Raw genomic sequence first — 19,380 nt, 5'->3', positions numbered from 1 at the left:
CCGTTCGTATACACGTGGGATTGGATTTTCTTCCATTGATCCTTTTGCTATTTTTTTTAAAGAAAGTCATCAATTCCAAATAGCGGATAAATGTGACGCTTATTTATGACGGCTGGCGAATTTTAATAAATGAAAGCAAACAGGAATTGTGGCGCACAGTCAATAAGTGTGGGCTCATTTAGCATTCTGCACATTTTAACTTCTTTAACGGGTGATAAAGTGGTGAAAGATTTTCGTGCATGACGAAAATGTGGCATCACTTTTTGGAGATTGGGAAGCGTGCTGCATCACCCCAGAAATTAACATTCTGCTTGAGTGAAAAGCATATTTTTTTGAGTGGCTAGATTAGGATTAACCCTTGATTAGCTTCTCGGGAAATGTCAGTATTTTTTGGTTTTAATTTAACGTATTTACTATGAAGACCCGAATAATAGTAGGCACTGGAATAATAGTAAGGAGTGGAAAATTCCTAATGGATTAATAATAGTAGGCACCGGAATAATAGTACTACTACTACTACTACTACTAATAATAATGATTATTTTTGGAATTTTCCACTGCCTACTATTAATCCCGTGCCTACAATTATTAATTCATTTGTAATTTTTCACTCCCTACTATTATTCCAGTGCCTACTATTATTCGGGTCTTTATAGTACTCGCATATTAGCCGCCTCTATGTATAAGCCGTACCCTTAAAATTGCCTTGAAAACAGTTTTTTTCTTGAATTTCAACCATAAAAATCAAAATATTTGTGTTTATCTTTTCTCTATTTTGAAATAAATTACTATCTTGTCTTGAGTTATGGCATTTTGTTTTTGCCAATATGCTCATTTGTCTAATTTATGCACATATAAGCCATACCCTTGATTCAGTCATCATATTTTTTTAGCTACAAATACGCCAAAAAATGGTATATTGGATGCAGGGTGGCTTATATGTGAGAAATTGTAAAATTCAATGATTTTTGAGGCAATTTTAAGGGTGTGGCATATTTGTTAGGGCGACTTATATGCGAGAAATCATAAAATTCAACGATTTTTAGGGTGCAGCGTATTTGCAGGGCGGCTTATATGCGAGAAATTGTCAAATTTAACGATTTTAAGGCAATTTTCAGGGTTTGCCGTATTCGTTTTTCTTGAATTTCAACCATAAACATCATGTTTATCATTTCATGTGTTTATCTGTTGATCTATTCTCCATTTTGGAAAAAAATGACCATATTGTCTTGCGTTATGGCATTTCATTTTTGCCAATTTGTCCAATTTGTGCGCATATAAGCCGTACCCTTGATTCAGTCATCATTTTTTTTAGCTACAAATACGACATAATTCGAGAAAATACGCTAACCCTATGTGGCTAAAACGGGCCCCCCCAAAATATAGTACATTGATGACTTTTTATGTGTTATATTACCGTTTATTTTTCAAAAGACAGAAGGCAAGAAGACGGCCATTAAAAGTCTCCATTACGAATAAGAGTGGTGCATTACATTTTAGCACATCTTTAGCTTTAAAGCATTTATGGTGCAATTCATTGATTGCGCCTTCATGACCAGCAGCCATTTGCGTGACAAAATACTATTAATATGCTTATGAAGGGCCAAAAGGCATCTGCAAATTTGAATAACAAACCCTAAAACTAATACATTCTGCATCTTTGAAGTGTAACACAAAAAAGGGGGAGATAAAAATTTCCTTTTCAATGCCATATATACCAAGAGTTCCTAATCCGCCATTTACGGCTTCTCATAGCGCCATCTAGAGACTATTTACTATCTTATTTAGAGATTTTTTTGGCTAGCCAATCATTTGTAAGCACTAAATTCAAGATTCTATGAAAGATGCTGGCAGGTTGAGTGTATGGGTACATTGCTTGCTGACATGCTACAGATTTATATACAGTAGTACCTTGAGATAGGAGCTTAATGCGTTCCAGGACTGAGCTTGTATGTCAATTGACTCATGTTTCCCGTTGAAATGAACTAAAAACCAATTAATTTGTTCCAAATGTCTGAAAAAACACTAAAAACAGGAATTTTGATTGGAAAAATATTTTTATTTGTTCTAATTCGCCATCTATTAACAAAGTAACAAATAACTAGTGGTTTAATAGTACTAAAATGTGTTTAATAGTACTACAATGTGTTTCATAGTACTACAATGTGTTTCATAGTACTAAAATGTGTTTCATAGTACTAAAGATGTGTTTCATAGTACTAAAATGTGTTTCATAGTACAAAATGTGTTTCATAGTGCTAAAATGTGTTTCATAGTACTAAAATGTGTTTCATAGTACTAAAATGTTACAAATATGGCTTATCTGCGAGAAAATAAGGTAAATACGTTACATACCTTTTTTAATGGCACAATTTGAAGTACTATCTCCCTTGTTCAAGTAAGGTTTTCAACCTTTACTCAATTTCTGGTAATATTGTCAGAACATGATCACAAGTATTTACTAGAGCAGATTTTATTGTGAAAGAGGCATGAAATAAAAATTGTTTTGGTACACGCTAACGCACCGCTGGCTTTTCCTATTAATTTCTCTCCAATTCGCTCATGTAGGACAAGATTTCTAATTGCCGTATTTAACGTGTTCATTATTTGATTATACTTGGAATTAATTAGTCACGTCTAAATGATTACCGTAATGTGAGAGCTCTCGGCATAGGATGCTGCCCCCCCTCCCCCACCGTGTCTGACTTGCTGATGTTTCGATATTTGATCGCATGTCTAAATTTGTCGCTTGTTTTAATATGGAGGAGTCAAACTCATTTTTGTAGTTTTCAAGATATTTTCTTTATTTACGTACATTTTATGAACATTTTATAATAGAACAAATGGAAAATTATATTCCAGATTGTCGCAAATACAGGTCCAATCTATTTAGATTAGATTAGATAACTTTATTCAGCCAGTACTCGGGAAACTTTGTTGTCATAGTAGCAATAAGGTGAGAATACAGACACAGAAAAATACATTTTCCACTTAAATAAATATACGATGAACAAGTGAATAAATAACAAAACAAATATACAAATATATCAGTAAATATATACCCAAATATATAAATTCATTAATTAACAAACACATGAATACAAAATACATAAATAAATAAAGTAATAATTCAATTAATTAATTTATAAATACACGTTTGGTGTTTTATAAATTAATTATTGGTTATTACATTATATAAATTCAATATTTTCAGCATCCATCCAATGGAAGCAAAAGTGAACAAAAAGGGTGAAAATTGATTTTTTTGTTACTTAAGTTATTTGTTTTTTAATCGTTTTTTGTGTTCGGTTGCTTCTATTATTTATATTATATACTATGAAGACCCGAATAATATTAGGCACTGGAATAATTGTAGGGAGTGGAAAATTCCATATGAATTAATAATAGTAGGCACCGGAATAATAGTACTACTACTACTACTAATAATAATCATTATTTTTGGAATTTTCCATTGCCTACTATTAATCCGGTGCCTACTATTATTAATTCATTTGGAATTTTCCACTCCCTACTATCATTCCAGTGCCTACTATTATTCGGGTCTTCATAGTATATTTAATATCATTTATGTCTTCTTTCTATGTAAATTTAACTGTACTTTCATTTTAATAGGAAAAACATGACATAATTCGCTTTTTTGGGCCGCACAAAATGATCCAGCGGCCCAAATGTGGCCCCCAGACCTTGAGTTTATCATCTATACTTTATTATTATTATTTTATAATCCTCTCACCCATCCTCTATCTCAGATATGGCTACTTTATTTTGTTCACAACTTGTAAATCCAAAATCGACCACTACTTGAGGCATATTTCTATTTACCAATCACAATTTGAGTAGAATATAATGGTCGCCATGGTGATGACCTCCCTGTCATCTCCCTATTAACATGCCTATGTGCCATCCCAGGGATTTCGATGCTATAGAAGTAATTGAGACTCAAAGTAGCAAAAGGGATTTACCCCAAATATGTGTGTCTGTGTATGGGAAAAACGAGGGTGTCGCTAACTGGCCTGATGGAATGCCATCACATGTAATCTGGGATTAATTACAGGACTTCATCGCACTGCCGCTGTCTTTTCTTCGGCCGGTTTTGAATCATCTGCTAGTTAGTTTTCAGGCTAATCTGGATGACAGTGGATTTGGGTGGTGTTTTTTTGTGGGGGGTACAAGTTTTAGGTACAGTGAGTTCTCCCTATACAGTGGTGCATATTTTACATATTTTCACGACTATAAGGCGCACCCTCAATGAATGACATTTTCCATATATAAGGCGCACTGTCTATTTTGGAGAAAATTTAAGACTTAAGTGCGTCTTGAAGTCGTGAAAATACAGTAATTGCTATTGACTTCCAGGTATGAAGCACTCACTACACCAGAGCCGCAGTGAGTCCTGGTTTTTGTTCCAACCGATCCAGTACTGACATTTTAACCAATCAGGTGTCTTTAAAATAAGTAGCACCAGACTCTAATTAACTGAATGCACTTGCAAAAGGTATCCCTGTTGAGTTGGAATGAAAACCTGCACCCACTGCGGCCCTTTGAGGACCGGTTTGAGACCACTGCACTACACAGTCACCTCTAGAGCCAGCCATTGTTGATGTTTTGGATTTTTTTGTAGAAAATCTTGCAGTGGGGGAGGAGCCATATGATGGAAGATGTTGTAAACTAAGATGGCATCTGCATATTTAACAGTATTGTTTCAGTTCAGGCGTTTGTGTTTTTTTAATATCCGACAATGATGGTTTTTGGTTTTCTGTTTTTTCCAGATATAAGGCGCACTGGATTATAAGGCTCCCTGTCTATTTTGGAGAAAATTTAAGACTTGTAAGTGCGCCTTATACTCAGGAAAATACGGTATAAGGAATATTAGATGGCATGGATATTTAGAAATAAATATTTTGTCTAAATGCCATGGCCAGTTAAAGGGAATGAGAAGGATCCGCTGATTGTATTGTTGTTTTACAATTTTTACACAGTGTGAGACTATTAATGGGGAAATAGTTTTAATATTTTCTATATACCTTGCGTAGGTGGTTGTGAAAAGTCTATCCGAGTATGTAAATAAGCAAAAAAATAAATACTGTCCTCTTATTGAAGTAACTAATTGTAACAAGTGTCATCCATATTTGAGAACGTCTGTTTTTGTCATCTGAACGAAAACATACATGAAAAGTCGGCGTTGTGAGCAAGTAGCAAATAGAGAAGCGTGACGAGGGGGTGGGGGGGGTTACGCAGCCTGTCGAGCCGCCGGTGTTTACAGTTAAAATATTTGCCTGTCTCGGGATCTGAGAGGCACGAGATAAGGCAGCGACAGGTCCTGTCACCAAGCAAAACCGTCGGTCTCTCTCCCACCTAAAGCCCTCTTTTATTAAAAGAACATTGATTTCCCTTAGCCGCCACCCCCCCACGTTTTGATGAGCCCACCACCGCCACGGGAGCTTCATCAAAACACATCAATTGTTCGCCACCCAGGCCGTCAAATAGTATCCGCGTTCCGTATTGTTCCTTTTCTCGCCAAAGGAACTGTCGATAGTTTTTCCATTGTCGCCAACTAGTTTGTAATCGTCCAACTTTCGAGAAATGTGAGGGTGTATTTGACGACTCTTGACGTTTAACCTATGGGTGGGCAAACTTTTGGGCCCGGGGGGGCCACTTTGACTTTAAAAATTTGACAGATGGTCAGCAAAAGGTAGGATACATATAAAAAAGTGCATCTGTTAACAGTACATATGAAACATTAACAGGAAAAATAGGACTAAAGTATTAACATACTCATCACTCTTCATTAAAGTATAAAGTACAAAGTAAAGCAAGTAAAATAATCTATTAAGACTATATATATATATATATATATATATATATATATATATATATATATATATATATATATACACATACATACACATATAAGCACATATACATACACATATAAGTACATATATACATACACATATAAGTACATATATACATACACATACATGTACAAGCACATATAAACATACTATGAAGACCTGAATAATAGTAGGCACTGGAATAATAGTACTACTACTACTACTAATATTCATTATATTTGGAATTTTCCACTGCCTACTATTATTAATTCATTTGGAATTTTCCACTCCCTACTATTATTCCAGTGCCTACTATTATTCGGGTCTTCATAGTACACACATATAAGAAGATATATACATACAAGTACATATATAAGCACACGTATACATACACATACATATATAAGCACATATATACATACACATACATGTACAAGCACATATATATATATATATATATATATATATATATATATATATATATATATATATATATATATATATATATATATATATATATATATATATATATATACTATGAAGACCCGAATAATTGTAGGCACTGGAATAATAGTACTACCACTACTAATATTCATTATATTTGGAATTTTCCACTGCCTACCATTATTAATTCATTTGGTATTTTCCACTCCCTACTATTATTCCAGTGCCTACTATTATTCGGGTCTTTATAATACACATATATAAGAACATATATACATACAGGTACATATATAAGCACACATATACAAACACATACATATATCAGCACATATATATACATACACATACATATATAAGCACACATATACATACACATACATATATCAGCACATATATATATATACACATACATATATAAGGACATACACATAACATGCATAAGAATTCACTAGGTCCTAACCCACAGCCATTTTTTGTTATCTTATACAACCAACGATCTAAACCCAAAACAGCCATAAACCAGGCCACCATTAAAAGTAGACGCTTTCTCCATCCCCCCCAAAGGCCCTATTTCTTAATCATTTACCACAAAAACGCATTTCATTTTATTAATGTTGAGTGACTTGTACCTGGTAAACCCAAGAAAAATTCTGTCCGTCAAACGACGCTTGCATACCAGCTGCTCTTCCCCCACCTCCCATGTGAGTCTTTAAAGAACTAATTGAGGTGCTCCTATGTCAAATTGGCCCGGATCTAGTTTTTCCATTTTTTTCTTCCACATTTTTCATAGCCAGATGTTCCTGTGATTAGAGGATGAGGAAGGACTGATGAAGACCAGAGTAGTCCCCTGCTTTCCCTAGAGTAGATCCCCATGCCCTTCCCCCCCCTCTGGACCACTATCGATTTCCCCGAATTTGTCAAGTTTTAGCCTTCTCGCACTGATGCCGAGGCAGATGCTCCCATGTCTGGATCTAAAAAGACTTAATGAATCGTAGCCGCCGCCTGCGATGGAGGCTTAGCCAAGCGCCACAGCTGCACTGGCGCCCCCTTTCCACGTGGAAGAGAATGCTTCCAATCCATGACAGGAACCTAAACCAACAAATGAGCAAGATCCATCCATAATGGCGCTTCCAAAGGGCTTTGTCCTAATGTCAGGTGACGTTATTGATGGCGTTATTTAAACAGCCCACTTGCCAAACCCCTATTTTGGCTTAATTAGTCCTAATGAATTTATTTATCCTCATTGTCCTCTGGAGTCCTGCCGTCCACCGACATCGTTGGAAAACAAAAACGTGGCATTTTTTAGGAGTTTTGATGGATGTTTCCACCGCCTTGAGATTCATTTTCTTTAGGGTTCTTAAGTCCTTTTTGGGGAGGTTTTATTATCTTAAAGCTTTGTCAGAATTGTAATGGAGCTTTCAGGGGGACAGGTGATGGGGCTAATTAGTCATTAGCGAAGAAATTAGGGTCCCAAATGACAAGCGTAATGCTTTACAAGGTCATAATTTGATTAAAGTCAACGCAATTTGATGGGAGATGCTACTCTGAGATGATTAACTCCTCCCATTTCTGTCTATATGTGTAGTATGACATGAGAGTAGTTTTTGTCACAAATACCAGGTGACAGGTAGCAATTTGCGGCTTCCATTTTGTCCGGACAATAGACAAACTTGCTTTTTTCTAGACTTAGACGTTCTTTAAACATAGGCTTGGTACTAAACTCAATATCTCTCTATCAGTCATCTTGTTTTCGTATTGTTTACCACTTCCTGTTCACAGCAATCAAATATTAATGGCGACCAGTAACAGAGTGAAACCCCAGCTTCAATCTTTAATGTACAATATAGAATAGCAAAATAAAAATGTACCGTATTTTCCTGACTATAAGGCGCACTTAAAAGTCTTACATTTTCTCCAAAATAGACAGTGCGCCTTATAATCCAGTTTTTTAATATCCGACAGTGGTGGTTTTTCGTTTTCTGTTTCTTCCATATATAAGGCCCACTGGATTATAAGGCGCACTGTCTATTTTGGAGAAAAATACTTTTAAGTGAGCCTTATACTCGTGAAAATACGGTACTCACTTTTAGAATGACCAGAAAACTTTAGTGTATTGAGTGCTTCTCACCTGGAAGTCAATAGCAGTTACCGTATTTTCACGACTATAAGGCGCACTTAAAAGTCTTACATTTTCTCCAAAATAGACAGTGCGCCTTATAATACAGTGCGCCTTATATATGGGAAAATGTCATTCATTGAGGGTGTGCCTTATAGTCGTGAAAATACTGTACTTCCCTCGACTTCAGTGCCTTCCAATGAGAAAATGATTCCTATTGGATCAAGGTATTTTGGAATAAAAATGTCCCCCCCTGAAGCCTACTAAAAAAGCCACACTGCAGCACCTATTGTGATCCGAACCGCCAGTGAATTATAAATAGACCAAAAAAAATCGAAAGCAAGTCAACATTCTTTAATGTGCATCTGAAAGTGGCCTTTTGGAAGAAGTAATAACCCTGAAGAATGAAAAAGATGGCAGTTATGAAGAGACTAGTGAGGCCAAGTGGCGGAAAAACGCCAAAGCGATATTGAGCCAAGTCTCATTTAGCTTTAATACTTCAGTAGATAAGTGCAAGAAAAGGGTGAGGGGTGATCATTTTCAGACCCGGTACGCAAGGATTTGGAGATGTAGACGGCGGGTATGGGCGGAAATGTGTTCCAAACCTGAAGCTGACGTTTATAGCACCATTTTTTTAGCTGCCTATCTTTCTAACCTCTGGCAGGGAAGCTATTTTTTCCCAGTTTCCTTAAGGGTGTCGCTTTCTTTAACGGATGAGTCTATCCCGAGTCAGCCATGGGCTCTCACCGACAGATGTGCTTTAAGCTTTTTAAGACAGCACGTGCCGCCATGCTAGAATTTCCAAGAGGGCTCCCCCCCTTTAGATTAGTCAATGGGATCACCCGTCCATTACCTTTTTAGTGGTCTTTGCTCTCGTTTTTTTTGGGTTGAAAGCCTCTCTGTGTTTTTTTGCGGAGTATCAATACAAAGAGGGAGAACGGCGGTCCCCCGTGAGCATCTCTAAGGGCGCTTTGCTTTTTTTAGATGCACAAGACGGGGTGACTTTACAACGGAACGCCGCGCTATGAAACTCACATCCATTAGTCATGAAATAAGAATGCCAGTGAGGATAATGATGGGTCTTTTATTTTTTTTTTTGTTGCCTGAAAGTAGCCTTTAGGCGGCTTAGTGATCCCACCCTTGAAGAGGTCACGTTATATGGTTCAAGAGGGATGGGAAGGGCGGAGATGAATCACAACAGGGTCATTAAGGGGACACCAGAGGAAGTAGCCGTTCTATAGGATCGAGAAATCTATGCTAATATAGACACTCCTCTACTTATGAACATTCAACTTATGAACAAATGGTACATACGAACACGTTTGCAAATTGAGTTTATGTCAAAAAATGTTCATAAGTTTGATTTTGTATTGCAGGCCTTTTTCCGAGTAGTACTTCTTTCCGCCGCTAATACCAACGCCTGGCGCTGTGAGAACTCGGCTCACCCAGCATCTACCTTCCTCTACCCAGTTTGTTGTAGTGCGTGACGTATCTCCAGTGCACAAAGAACCTTTTTAATTTTTATCATTAAATATCTGGTGCATCCAGTATTCAATATGGTTGGTGAAAAGCCAAAGGCTGAAAAGTGAAGGAGTTGCAAGGAAGAGGAAAGCCATTTAATTTCAAACCAAAGTGGCAATAATAAAGAAGCTTGATGTGTGTGAGAAAGTGGTGAGCATTGCACGGAAATACAACTCGAATCGTTCCACCGTCAGTACCATTTATAAATCAAAGATGGAGCAGAAGGACCCAAATATTGTACGTTGCACAAAGTTTGTAAATCAGTTGAATGATGCCATACAGCAGTGGTCTCAAACCGGTTCCACATAGGCCCGCAGTGGGTCCTGGTTTTTGTTCCAACCGATCCAGTGCCGACATTTTAACCATTCAGGTGTCTTTAAAATAAGTAGCACCTTTTCTCTAATTAACTGATTGCACTTCCAATAGGTATCCTTGTTGAGTTGGAATGAAAACCTGCACCCGCTGTGGCCCTTTGAGGACCGGTTTGAGACTACTGCACTACACAGTCACCTCTAGAGCCAGCCATTGTTGATGTTTTGGATTTTTTTGGATAAAATATTGCAGTGAGGGAGGAGCCATATGATGGAAGATGTTGTAAACTAAGATGGCATCTGCATATTTAACAGTATTGTTTCAGTTCAGGCGTTTGTGTTTTTTTAATATCCGACAGTGATGGTTTTTGGTTTTCTGTTTTTTCCAGATATAAGGCGCACTGGATTATAAGGTGTCTATTTTGGAGAAAATTTAAGACTTAAGTGCGCCTTATAGTCGGGAAAATACGGTATAAGGAATATTAGATGGCATGGAGATTTAGAAATAAATATTTTGTCTAAATGCCATGGCCAGTTAAAGGGAATGAGAAGGATCCGCTGATTGTATTGTTGTTTTACAATTTTTACACAGTGCTATCGCATCATTTATAATGAAAAGAAGAAGAAAACTGTGCAATTGTCATCAGATAGCTTCTTTCGGCCAGTTTCTCGTAAATCTCTCTCTCTCTAATGTATGTATACAGTACTGTATGTATTCTCTCCATTTTACTTAATGTTATTTTTAGTACAAACCAATGTTGCAGTAGTAGTTTAGCTAAAACAGACCCTGAGCCAAATGATCGGCTTGGCTCAGGTTCGATACCTTCTCCGAGTACTTTCTTCGACAAAAAACTAGAAATAGTTAGACATGCATACCCCATCTCTGCTATTTCCCGTGAGAAAATAGAATTGGGGGGAGAAAAAAAATAACTTTACTCATTGGGGCCGGCCAACTGCACTCTTCCACCCGTCGTGGGTAAAAGCAATCATTTCACAATTGATTTTCATGGCTCAGGGAGAAATAATGGGAATTCTTTCTCGTATAGAAATGTATGTGTTCCTTTTTGGTTAACCAGAATGGACCATATTTCAGGCCGTGTCAGTTAGAGGGCAAGAAATCTTCCCGATTCTCGACTGGACGCCTTTTGTGTCTCCTACTCGTCCGTCATTTGGGGAAAGATACTCTGCTATGAGAGAAAAGTGATGGTCATTAACGAGGGAAGAGTTGTTTTTAGAGTTGACCTGTTTCATCTACCGTTGACCCCCTAAAAACAGTCCTGTTGGACTCAAAATGCTACCTGATAGGTTCATTAATAATTACACTTCTGATATAATTATCAATCACTGCAGGCAGACATCTTATTCAATTATTGACATTTAAATAATTTGCATCTCTGGTAACAAGAACCTTATAAGGGTAGGTAGATATGTCAATACTTTAAAGCAATAAATCAAAACAATTACAAGTTTATTGATTAATCCAACATGCGTAAGCAAAAAGAACATCTACAACATTCATTACATAAAGAACTACTATGAAGACCCGAATAATAGTAGGCACTGGAATAATATTAGGAAGTGGAAAATTCCAAAAATAATGAATATTAGTAGTAGTAGTTGTTGTACTATTTTTAATTCATTTTGAATTTTCCACCCCCTACTATTATTCCAGTGCCTACTATTATTTGGGTCTTCATAGTATGCAAGTTTTCCTGGAAGTGATTGATATCCATCTGCTGGTAGCAAGAGTCCTTGACGACTCTTCAAACCCAGATCAACAGTCCTCGGAGCCCGGGACTGGTTGAGATGTCAGATCAAAAGTCCTTGTGAGAGGACTAGATGACTGATTATGACCCCGAACAATTAGAAGAATGATTTAACAAAGAAATGATTAAATACACATATACCATATTTTCACAACTATAAGGTGCACTGCATTATACGGCGCACCCTCAATCAATGGCATTTTTTCCATATATAAGGTGCACTGTATTATAAGGCGCCCTGTCTATTTTGGAAAAATGTAAGACTTTTAAGTGCACCTTATAGTCGAGAAAATATGGTAATTGCTATTGACTTCCAGGTATGAAGCACTCACTACTTTACAGTCACCTCTAGAGCCAGCCATTGTTGATGTTTTGTACTTTTTTGTATAAAATCTTGCAATGGGGGAGGAGCTGTATGATGGAAGATGTTGTAAACTAAGATGGTATCTGCATATTTAACAGTATTGGTTTCAGTTCAGGCGTTTCTGTTTTTTTAATATCCGACAGTGGTGGTTTTCAGTTTTTTCCATATATAAGGTGCACTGGATTGTAAGGCGCACTGTCTATTTTGGAGAAAATTTAAGACTTTTAAGTGCGCCGTATAGTCGTGAAAATAAGGGATATATATAATAGTATTACAGAATAAACCCAACACTACCCTATCTATTTTCCCAGGGTTTATCCATCAGTCCTCTCTACTTCCAACATGTCATTAACCGCCATACAACCGCCATTTTTATCTTCCTATAGGAATGTCTGGGCTATTATTAATGATCGCCAAACCCAACCCAACCCAAGGAAGCTATGTATTGATTGACATCGGATGTTGAGGATTGCATTGCCGTTTCTGTGACTGCAAAACAATCTCAGAGCGGTCACTAACTCTCTAAAGGATTGTGAGCAAAGATTCACCTTGGTTGTCGTTGTGTTTCTGTCTCTCTGAAAGTTGATTTCAGCCAAATAAACATTTGGTTTACAGGGGCCGTCTTTGTAAGTACGCCAAGCTAAGTGTTTAAACTGATTAGCGCCCGTCGTTGCAGGCTTGCACACAAATAATCGAGGCGTCAGAAGCAATTAGCTTCAAACGCCAGGATCGGATGAACTCGTAAGCACTTTCGCTCACGTTGCCAAATATTCATTAGCGACTCACTTGGACCTAAAGTCCGTCCAATGAGTTTTCAAGTGAAAACTAAAGAGAGTTTTCTTGCATTCTCATTTAAATTCAAGCTCATGTTTATCTGCTGATCGCCGGTCTTGACATTTAACTCAAAAGGTAGAACAGGTGTTTCGCTAATGGCCTGTCGTTCAACAGTTGGCGTCAATTCCCCGCTGAGGGAAATGCCACCAATTGGAACCTCTGCTTTCAACGCATCCATTATTGAGTTTTCTGTCTTTATTGCTGTAATGTTCCTCATCTTAATTGATATTTTGGACCTTTTTTAGCTTTAAATGCTTTGAATCTAGTAGCCGTCTTTTTAAAAAATGGTGTGAACCGTATTTGAACTGTGTAACAGATGCTACAGGTGTCAAAGTGGCTGCTGGGGGCCAAATCTGGACCGCTGCATCATTTTGTGCGGACCAAGTAAGTAAATTATGAGTGCTGACTTTCTGTTTTAGGATCAATTTAAAATTTATATGTTGAAGAGTATTGATGTATATTATATTTCCTGATTTTCCTCTTTTTAAATCAATAATTGCAATTTTTATACATTTTTTTCTTGGTGTTTTTAGGTCAAAAAGCATTTTGTGAAATCTAAAAATAAATATTTTAAATATTTTTGGTTACCACATAAATATTGAATAGAATTTTTTTAAAAATATTTACCCTTACTAAGAAAAATTTATATGTTAGAGTATAGATGTATATTATATTTCTTGATTCTTTTTAAATCAATAGTTGCACTTTTTTATCAATTTTTTGGGGTGTTTTTAGGTCAAAAAGCATTTTGTAAAGTCTAAAAATAAATATAATTGGTTTTCCACTTAAATATTGAATATATTTTTTTAAAAATTCAATTTTAAATGAAAAACTAATTATTATTAGACGTTTTCCCTTACTAAGAAAAAAGTAAATAAACAGTTTTATATCTATAAAAAACCTCAATATTTAGACTTTTTGATCCAGTTCTTATAATCCAATTCAAATATAAAAAAATCAAAATATATCTAAAATAGTCCAGCCCACATGAAATCAAATTGAAGTTATTGCGGCCTGCGAACCAACCCGAGTTTGAAACCCTTGAATGCATTTGCATCCAAACTGAAGAAATAAAGCAGCTGCAATTGATCCAATGCCTGTTGAGCCCAAAAAATATTTGCCTGAAACAGACATTGAAGGTTGAGATAATAAAGTTCATCTTAAGAAATAAATACAAGCTATCATTTTATCTTCATTTCAACTTTAAGAGCTTCAAAATGATAGTATGGGCACCCGTTTGGGGAGCACCAATTGCTTGTTAACAGATGGTAGAGAAAGATGCAATAACTGAAAACTATTGCCGGCTCTATCGTCGCGCGAAGAATGAAAACCGGAATGAAAACCGACACTCCAGAGGACCCCGAATCCTTTCTTCAAAGCTAATGAGCAAAAAGAGCCGGTCTCCCTCGCCCGGGAAGGTAATGCAGTAGCGGGACGCTAGCCGGCGGCGTTCTTTCGTTGTACCCGTCACGGCTCAGTAAGCATCTGAGCGAAACATTAAAAATAAGGGGGCCAAGTTATTTTTTTATCTCCTATGAATTACCTTGGCGGTGGAACGGATGACTTAGTACGCGGGTAAAAGTCCTCCGCCATGTACGTCAAATAGCTCTATTTGTGGTGGCAGGCACAGGTGCGGGAACGGCATGGCGGGTTCCAGAAAGTTATTGGTTGACAGATGGAGAGGAAGGTGGGGTGCACTGGAGAGGGGAGGGGCAACAGGGGGGAACTGTGGGATGGCAAAAAAATAAAAATCACCGTTGCTCCTAGGTGGGGAAGAATAATCATTTTAGATTTAAGATCAGTTGGGTTGAAGAACCTGAAAATGCTTGGAAAAGGTGAAATCTGCCTAGCGACAAGATGCCCAATGCAAATAAACCTGGAATGATATTTGCTTAAAACAAGGGTTTCAAGGGTTGGTTCGCAGGTCGTTATAATGTAAACTTGATGTCATGTGGGCTGGACTATTTTAGATATAATATTTAAATGTATTTTGTTATAAATGGATTAAAAGAACTGGATTAAAAGCCCTGAATATTCAGTTGTTTATAGATCTAAAACAATGTTTATTTGAGCTTTTTTTATATATATTTTTAGATTTTACAAAATGATTTTTGAACTAAATCACCCCAAATTTTTTTTTAAAAATTACAATTATTTATTTAAAATTGAATATACATCTATACTCATTTTAGATATAATATTTAGATTTTTTTGTTTAATAAATGGATTAAAATAACTGGATTAAAAGCCCTGAATATTCTGTTTTTATAAATCTAAAACTGTTTAGTTTAGCTTTTTTTTAAATTTATTTTTAGATTTTACAAAATAATTTTAGAACTAAAAACAGAATTATTTTTATTAAAAAATGACAATGATTCATTTAAAATGGGGAAAATGAGGAAATTTAATATACATCTATACTCTTCATTTTAATTTCATCCTAAAACAGAAACTAAGCACTCATGATCGACTTTCCTGGGCCACACAAAATGATGCGACGGGCCATATTTGGCCCGCGGGCCGCTACATGGACACCTGTCTTAAAATGAACATAGAAGAGGAAGTAAGGTGCGGGGAAACGGGGACGTCCCAGGTTCCCAGCGAGATTAATACGAGGACCGCGCTGCATGACTCATATTTTCCATTAATCTGCGCTGCATGAATAGTAATAGCCCGGTGGCTTAATGGGCCTGCCCAAATCCGTGTACGTATTTGATTTCCACTTCCCAAAGTGACCTTTTCCCAATGCTAATGAGCTTACCTGTGTCACGACACAGAGGATATGTTGTAGAATCGGCCATTTGCTTCTAGTTCCCGAATCTCCTGCTGTATTGTAGTACTGATTTATGGCAAATCCTTTGCCCCTGGACCCCATTTTGTATTCTGGGTATTTTAGTCTGGACTTCTCCTTAGCTTTCCTCACCAAGGCCAACCTTCATCATGGTTCTTTTCACTGTTCACTCATCCATAGGGGTCCCATCCATCATAATCAAGTAGACAGAGGCAGCTTGGAGAACACTTTAGGGCGTAGACAAGTACAGAGACAGAAACTCCAAAGGACATTTTGAAAAGACAGTTCAGTTTCACTTAAACCCAATTGGCTCTTATTACTTCATGTCTATGATCAAACTTCATCTCAGAGCTTTCCATGATGAAATATCATATTTTTTGTGGATAGGCTGTATTTGTAATACAAAAAATGATGACTGAATCAAGGGTATGGCTTATATGTGCATAAATTAGACTTGAAATGCACAAAAGTGCAAGATGACAAAGATGAAATGCAATAACGCAAGATAAGATCCATCTAGAGACTCGGACACATTTCCTGGTTGTACTACTCACCTGACTTGAATTTAACTTCCTTACTTTATCGAACCAAGTACCAAATTTTCACGACTATAAGGCGCACTTAAGTCTTACATTTTCTCCAAAATAGACAGTGCGCCTTATAACCTAGTGCGAAAAACCACCACTGTCGGATATTAAAAAAACACAAACGCCTGAACTGAAACAATACTGTTAAATATGCAGATGCCATCTTAGTTTCCAAAATCTTCCATCATATAGCTCCTCCCCCGCTGCAAGATTTTATACAAGAAAATCCAAAACATCAACAATGGCTGGCTCTAGAGGTGACTGTAAAGTAGTGAGTGAGTTCTTCATACCTGGAAGTCAATAACAATTACCGTATTTTCACGACTATAAGGCGCACTTAAAAGTCTTACATTTCCTACAAAATAGACAGTGCGCCTTATAATACAGTGCGCCTTATATATGGAAAAAATGTCATTAATTGAGGGTGTCCCTTACAATGCGGTGTGCCTTATAGTCGTGAAAATAAGGTACTTAGTTTTTCCCTTCAAAGTAACACATTTGTACTCCCTATTAAAACCATGAATATGGAGGTGAAAATTGTGATCCAAGGAGCGGCTTATACTCGAGAAATTGTCAAATTTGACCATTTTAAGGCAATTTTAAAGGTACGGCTTACAAACGGAGGTGGTCAACATGCTAGAAAACACAGTAGTCGGCAGTCTGTTAGGGTTTAACTCGACATTTTGGACAGATTTGATACTTTTTATGCCATTGGCGACGTTGGTCTTTTACAATAAATTCCTTCTAGGCATATATATGTAATACACACGCCTGGAAAGACAGGGAAAGTTGGTTGAAATGGAATAAAAGGCAGGCAGGCACCACCATCATCATCATCCTCCGGCTACGCTCGGGGGTCGGTAATGTCTAGCTGACAGTGTCTATATCCGTCAGCCAGGAAATAATGGGCTTCAGAAATCGACCCTAGCACCTTGAAACCTCAATCAGCTTTGGGGAAATATATGTATTCTGACAACGATTGATCAGGGAAAAACACGAGTTGTATCGAGAGGGGATTTAAAGTTATCTGTGTTATATTTAGTATGGAGTGAGGCGATTGTGGAAGAATCAACGTTGTTTTGACCTCACAACGAATATAATTAACGCTAGAAATCCAGCAAGCATGTTGCAGCCTTATAGATTTTTGATGGTAATCTTCTGGATTAATTATGTGATATATGTGCCTTGTTAACGTAATCAGGCAGTAAACACAACGGCTGATAGCAAAAAATTTCCGACTTTTCTCCTCCTGGCGTCCTTAAATCAATCAGCGTTGTTTCACGCCGTCATACCCGTGACGCTTGGAGATACCTCCAGCTGTGAAGGTTGTGCCTTTCGCCAAATGGCCGAAAATGCTGACGGCGTTAGTTTAAAAAAAAAACGCCTTCCCAAAGTGACATCTTGTACAGTCATGCGTTTATATTGTAAATGTGCTTTTCATCAACATGCTAATTGCATTCTAGGGATATGATTGGGTTTATTATAGGGAGAGGAGAAATTTCAATGTGAGCTCCAGGGTTTAGACCGAGCCTTTCTTCTTCCGGTATGGGGTCTGAAGGGCTCACATTCGGGTAACGTTGTCGCGAAGTGTCCTGGTCATAGCTGGTTCCTTTGAATTTTAAGGAATTTTTCCTTAGTGTGGATGGAAAAATGTCTAAAAAATGACGACCGTATTTTCACGACTATAAGGCTCACCACATTATAAGGCGCACCCTCAATGACATTTTTTCCACATATAAGGCGCACTGTATTATAAGGCGCACTATTTTGGAGAAAATGTAACTTTTAAGTGCGCCTTATATATGGAAGAAATGTCACTCATTGGGAGTGCGCCTTATAATGTGGTAAGCCTTATAGTCGTGAAAATACGGTAGTCATTTTTTCGACACATGAATTTTAACTTTTTTTTTTTATAAGTGTGGATGGAAAACATGTCGAAAAAATGACTACCGTATTTTCACGACTATAAGGCGCACATTAAAGTCTTAAATTTTCTCCAAAATAGACAATGCGCCTTATAATACAGTGCGCCTTATATATGGAAAAATGTCACTCATTGAGGGTGCGCCTTATAATGCGGTAAGCCTTATAGTCGTGAAAATACGGTAGTCATTTTTTCGACATGAATTTTAACTAATTTTTTTTTATAAGTGTGGATGGAAAACATGTCGAAAAAATGACTACCGTATTTTCACGACTATAAGGCGCACTTTAAAGTCTTCAATTTTGCGCCTTATATATGGAAAAATGTCACTCATTGAGGGTGCGCCTTATAATGCGGTAAGCCTTATAGTCGTGAAAATACGGTAGTCATTTTTTCGACATGTTTTCCATCCACACTTATAAAAAAAAATTAGTTAAAATTCATATGTCGAAAAAATGACTACCGTATTTTCACGACTATAAGGCTTACTGCATTATAAGGCGCACCCTCAATGAGTGACATTTTTCCATATATAAGGCGCACTGTATTATAAGGCGCACTGTCTATTTTGGAGAAAATGTAAGACTTTAAAGTGCGCCTTATAGTCGTGAAAACACGGTAATTGCTATCGACTTCCAGGTATGAAGCACATAGACTCAGGAAAAGTTTCTTTCCTAGAACTGTCACCATACTCAACTCAAAACCTAATCAGGACTTATTGTGAGCCACTTCAGTCACTTTGTACCACTTACCCATGTTGAGTACTAATACTACTTATTGATCTTATATTATATATTGATTATTTATTCATAATCATGTGTTTTTGTTTGTTTTTGAGTCCAAAAATTGCTGCTGAACATCTCCAAA

The 19,380-nt window shown here is 37.0% G+C and overlaps 1 long non-coding RNA gene across 2 annotated transcripts in view; it reads left to right on the top strand.

Annotated features, from left to right (window-relative positions):
- LOC144213809 (uncharacterized) overlaps positions 1-19,380 on the top strand; it is a 61,715-nt gene that overhangs the window by 4,633 nt on the left and 37,702 nt on the right. The window contains exon 4 of one of the 2 annotated variants that reach the window (XR_013330123.1): positions 1-418. This exon is cut by the window's left edge and continues 597 nt beyond it. The exons of the other annotated variant lie outside the window; for it this stretch is intronic. This is a non-coding gene — a long non-coding RNA (uncharacterized LOC144213809). Of the gene's footprint in view, positions 419-19,380 lie in introns of those variants that run through there. 2 annotated transcript variants of the gene reach the window in all.

This window comes from Stigmatopora nigra, chromosome 20 (assembly GCF_051989575.1).
Source record: "Stigmatopora nigra isolate UIUO_SnigA chromosome 20, RoL_Snig_1.1, whole genome shotgun sequence".
Classification (NCBI taxonomy): domain Eukaryota; kingdom Metazoa; phylum Chordata; class Actinopteri; order Syngnathiformes; family Syngnathidae; genus Stigmatopora; species Stigmatopora nigra.
Note: the sequence above shows the minus strand (reverse complement) of the source record. Positions and strands in the feature narration are given on the sequence as shown.